Genomic DNA, 6000 nt, shown 5'->3' on the forward strand with positions numbered 1-6000 from the left:
AGGGATTGCATTGACTCTACACTTTAGTATACCCAATGTAATTAAATATGCTGATACCGCCCCAGTCTGACTTACCCTGTTACATGCTTATCATACAGGGATACTGTATTTTAATCCCCATATTTTAAAAACCAAATGCCAAGGATTAGTAATGAGGCTATCTCCACAGAATACCCATGGAACACCCTCATATTTCTTGGGAGATTGAGTCATTGCGCATTGACATTATCTGTATGAAATGTTTACACACAGGAGAGTCACTCCTGCGTTGTAGAACTGCATCCAGGGAAATGATCCAGAATTATCAACGTGTCAAAACACTTCATGTTTCTGCCAGCTATTCTTATGGGCAATTCAAATGACTATTAGTCATAGACTGAAGTCAACTCACACATGGTTTTGAGGAGATGTTGTAAAAAAGGAACTGGGTTTGCAAATGTTCTGTGATCAGTTGAAATTGTAACTCATTATGTGGTGGTATTTGGAGACAAGGTGAACTGGGATCTAATAATGTGCTGCAGAATTTGCAAGAGCAAGGTGCCCATGACAAAAATCATCGGAAAAAGTCAGCATGGTTTTGTTTTGCAGTACATCAGCTTGTCTGAACTGACTCATTGGATATTGCTTCAGTGAGGCTGAAACGTTTAATGGATGAATCATTTAGAAAACCTATTTGTAATCAGTTGATTACATTTATATGCCAGCTTTCCTCCAAGGAGCTCAAGATGACATACATGCCCCCCCCACTCCATTTTATCCTCTCAACAAACCTCAGGTAAGATTAAAGGACAGTAACTTAACCATGGCCACTCAATGAACCTCGTGGTTGAGTAGGGATTTGAATCCTGGTCCCTCAGGTTGTAGCTCAAAACTCCAAACACTACACCAGACTGAGAACCTTTTGATTAATTAAGAAAGCACATATGAAAGCACTTATGAAAGCACAGGTAGCTTTCTTTGAGGTAATCTCCTACCCAGGCCCTGACCTGGCACTAAACTGCTTAGCTTCAGCAAGGCTGTTGCACCATGTCCCTTCAGAGATCATGCCTTGCTCTCATATGCAGATTTATGAAGAAGGGCAGAGCAATCCTATTGAGGTTAGGGCAGAAGTGGCATCTGTAGTGGCAGAACCACTGCTTTCTAACCCCTGCCAGGCCAAATGTGGCACTGTCTGCTTTTTGCCTCTTTTTATTTCAGTTTCGTTAATCAGTTTTTAATTACCCCTTTTGATTGATTCCAAATAGGAAGGGGGCTGTTAGAGTCTCTCCTGCTTCTAGGGCTGTGTCCCAGAAAATGATGGGGCTTTGGATCTGGCAGATATGCCCTGAAAGTCTCCACCACTTTTGCTGCTTGCAGTGTGCCATAGTAGTGAAGAAGAAGGCTTGATCTTTAACAGAAGGCCAGGGATGCGGCCTTGTTGCTTGTTAGCTGGTTCCAACAGTTCAGTTCCATTATGTGTGTGACTCTGCCATGCGCCACCTCAAGCTGTTCCTTTCACAGCCTGTTCTCTGCCGCAGGAACCTCTGGGTCAATGGCACTTTTAAATTTCTCTCTCCAGCACTAGGTTGGAGACAAAACCTTTTTTTATTTTTTATTTTGCTGATACAAAGGCATTCTTCCACTGCTGCTCCTTGATATACCTTTCTTGGTAATCTAAATGTGGTAATAAATCACATTTCCTTTTTGGTGCGTTTCTTGATGTCAGTGCACAGCATACTCCATGGCTCTGGAGCTTTATTATTTTATTTCAATAAAAAGGCCTGTGAATATGCCACAGCCAGCTTATCTGATTGTTTGTTCTGCTCAGCTAAGCAAACTAAGCAAGGGTGGCTTCAGCTAGGCAATTTGCTGAAAAACCTGGTTCTGCTTTCCTTATCGGCAAGGCAGCTCTCTCGACGTTTCCTTTTGTTCTCCTTGTGGCTCTTTCCCTTTTTGTTCTTTGCAGTCAACTGTCTCCCTAAAAGTTCCAGTAAACTTTGAGATCTGAGTCCTGCAATTTTGATTCCTAGTGTAACTTCCCCTTCTTATAGCCCTTAACAGCCCTGGCTTGAAGACATTTGTGCCTTCAGATTCACTCCCTGTTAAATATTCCTTATCCCGATCCATATCGTGGAATTGCCTGGTTGTAATACGCTGGAAATGAGAAGTTGCCAGTTAAGAGCTAGGGAACTGCAATTGAAAACTCTTTAAGTAGGGTGAAACTATTGAGATTAGGAGGGATTCCTCATAAAGAGTTAAGGCTCTGCTGCTAGCACGGGTGGACTGTGGTTTTTCAAACTTCAGCAGTGCGCTGTGCGAGGCCAAACTTTGGCACCCCCTGTCTTTCTCCTTCTGTTCTGCTCCATTCACTATGAATAGCTGTCAACTTACAGATTTGAAAATAAGGGACCAGCAGCCTTGAAAATAAGGGATCAGCAGCCAAAATAAGGGATTTCCTTTTCCCCCACCATGTGCCCCCGGTCCAGACAGACCTTTTCCCCAGCAAGGGTGAGTGAGCCGTCGATAACGTATCCATCTGATTCCAAGCACAGGTATGTTCAACTTCTGAGCCCCTCCGAGCCAAAGGCAGAAAGCCCAGCCAGCAGCCAAATGAAGCCTCAAGCGGTGCTTCCCACAGCGCAGCAACCCAGCAAAGGAAAACCACCGTCACCTCTCCGCTGGGAAGCGCTGAGCAAAGGCGAGTCCCCAGGCAACGCAGCCGATTTGATCGGCACAAGGCACGCAAGCTACACCCCCCAGTCATCCTTAGACTCCTTATTGGGTGAGCAACACAGCCAAGCAACACAGTTGGAGCCTTCCTCCTCCCTGGTCGGCAGGGAGGGAGGGAGAGGAGCTGCTTTCTTTGAAACCCGGGAAATTTACGGGATATCATCAATCCGGGACAGTTGCGGGACACGACACTGGGATAAGGGAGATTCCCACCAAATAAGGGACGGTTGACAGCTATGTCACTACGTCAGAGTTGTGGTGCCCTGCAATGCCATCTAGGCTTAGCACCCGGTGCTGCAGAACTAGTCACACTGCCCTAAACCTACTTTTGCTAAAGAGCACCAGTGTATCTACCCGGCAATGAATTACTGACCAGAGAAGAATTCACGTGTAAACAACGGGGTGGTGTACAGTAGAGGCTATGAGGATGAGCCGTGAGCCAGGAAATTGTCTTCTTAGCAAGACATGTGAACTGGATAATCCCTATATAATGCACCCTAAGCCTAGGTTGCTGTGATTCACCAGCCAAATCTTCTGAATGTGTCAAATTTAAGTGATTTAACAGAGCTGTTAAAGGACACTCCAGAGATGAGCCAAGGATTCTGTTGATGCTTGAGACAGAAAATTCCCAATGGCACCCCAACGTTTCTCAGAAAAATACATTAATAAACTGAAATACAATACAGTATATTTGATGGCATCCCCAAAACGACCACCTCGGGTGTCACAGCTCACCCTGTTTAATGGAATAGTAAAGGTGGGCTCACTATTATAGCCACTTCATTTTGATAACATAGCGGAGCCTCTGAGTTGTTCTTACCTCATTTTCTGACTGCTGTATATGGGAAGGTGACCTCAGCTGAAAGCTACGTGACAACATTCAGCCTTCTAGAGTTCCCCTTTTGAAGCCTGGGAGATTGCAGAGGTTGCAGCAGCGATTTCCCGGCTCATGTGTCATTGTTCACATTAACAGACAAGTCCCATAAGCGAGGGAAGCAGCTTGGAGTTAGCTCTGAACCACTCCTTGATCAAAGGGCTGATTCCACCATTTCCCAGTGAGCTTGAGTGAAAGTCAAAACTGCTTAATTTCTCCTCAGACATCAACTCTGTACTAAGGAGAGTAGTCATTTTTACAATGAGACACTACAGCAGTGAGGGAATATGTCTCTTTGCTTTATGTTTACACCGTTATAATTCATATTACACCCTAAATAACCCCATTAAGTGGAAGTAGAAAAATGTGACAAGCCATTTATGGATCATGTGAATGTAATTGAAGAGGGCGATGGGACGGCTCCTTATATAATCTAGCTTTAATCAATACCAGGGGAAAATATTTCCCAGGCCATTTAAACTGTATGGCATAAATAGTGTTTGACATAGAAAATGAATTTTTGTTTCAGCCTATGCACTGATTTATTTGAGAGGAATATGCCTGCGTTTTTATTTCTTAGTTGTTCAAGGGTTTGACTCACCAGCAGGAGTTCAAATGTTCAGATAGGCACTATAATTCAGATTTCAAACGGGGCTTTCAGTGGGGATATAATCCTATCCTGGCAGGCTTTGTGAACCCCAAATTCACCCCAGAGTAGCTGGGGCAACTCAGTCAGATGGGCGGGGTATTTATTATTATTATTATTAGTAGTAGTAGTAGTAGTATTAGTATTTCATAACCAAACGTGGCCAAAGCAGTGCTCAGTAAGATGAAACAAAAAGGATGACAGACTCAGTAAACTAAAAGCAATAGAAGCAACAAGAGGAACAGCCATTTTAGATCTGGTCCTAACCAATGTTGATGACCTGGTTAGGGGGGTAGAAGTGGAAGGATCATTAGGCGCGAGTGATCATGCTCTTCTGAAGTTTACTATACAGCGGAAAGGAGCAGCCAAGCATACTAGGACTCAATTTCTTGACTTTAAGAAAGCCGACTTCATAAAACTTAGGGAAGTGCTGGGTGAGATCCCATGGACAGTAATACTAAAAGGAAAGGGAGTTCATGATGGCTGGGAGTTTGTTAAGAGGGAGATAGTAAAAGCACAACTTCAGGCAATACCAATGAGACGGAAACATGGAAGGTGCCTAAAGAAGCCAGGGTGGCTATCTAAAGAACTTTTAACTGAGTTAAGATTAAAAAAGGATGTGTACAAAAAATGGAAAAGGGGGGAAACCACCAAAGAGGAATTCAAACAAATAGCCAGCACGTGTAGACACAAAGTCAGAAAAGCTAAAGCACAGAATGAACTCAGGCTTGCTAGAGAGGTTAAAAGCAACAAAAAAGGCTTTTATGGGTATGTCCGTAGCAAAAGGAAGAACAAAGAAACAGTGGGGTCACTCAGAGGAGAAGATGGTGAAATGCAAACAGGGGACACAGAAAGGGCTGAAATCCTCAATGCCTTCTTTGCCTCAGTCTTCTCCGATAAAGAAAACAATGCCCGACCTGAAGAATTTGGAGCAAATAATTCAGCAGAGGAAACACAGCCCAGAATAACTAAGGAGATAGTACAAGAATACTTGGCTAGTTTAGATGTATTCAAGTCTCCAGGGCCACATGAACTGCATCCAAGAGTACTAAAAGAACTGGCAGATGTGATCTCAGAACCACTGGCAGTCATCTTTGAGAATTCCTGGAGAACAGGCGAAGTCCCGCCAGACTGGAGGAGGGCAAATGTTGTCCCTATTTTCAAAAAGGGGAAAAGAGAGGACCCAAATAATTACCGCCCAGTCAGTCTGACATCAATACCAGGGAAGATTCTGGAGCAGATCATTAAGCAAACAGTCTGTGAGCACCTAGAAAGGAATGCTGTGATCACCAATAGTCAGCATGGATTTCTGAAAAATAAGTCATGTCAGACTAACCTGATCTCGTTTTTTGACAGAATTACAAGCCTGGTAGATGAAGGGAACGCAGTGGATGTAGCCTACCTTGATTTCAGCAAGGCATTTGACAAGGTGCCCCATGATATTCTTGTAAAGAAGCTGGTAGAATGCGGTCTTGACTATGCTACCACTCAGTGGATTTGTAACTGGCTGACTGACCGAACCCAAAGGGTGCTCATCAATGGTTCCTCTTCATCCTGGAGAAGAGTGACTAGTGGGGTGCCACAGGGTTCTGTCTTGGGCCCAGTCTTATTCAACATCTTTATCAACGACTTGGATGATGGACTCAAGGGCATCCTGATCAAATTTGCAGATGACACCAAACTGGGAGGGGTGGCTAACACCCCAGAGGACAGGATCACACTTCAAAACAACCTTGACAGATTAGAGAACTGGGCAAAAACAAACAAGATG

The sequence above is a fragment of the Podarcis filfolensis genome, assembly GCF_964270895.1.
Source record: "Podarcis filfolensis genome assembly, chromosome: 9".
Taxonomy (NCBI): Eukaryota; Metazoa; Chordata; class Lepidosauria; order Squamata; family Lacertidae; genus Podarcis; species Podarcis filfolensis.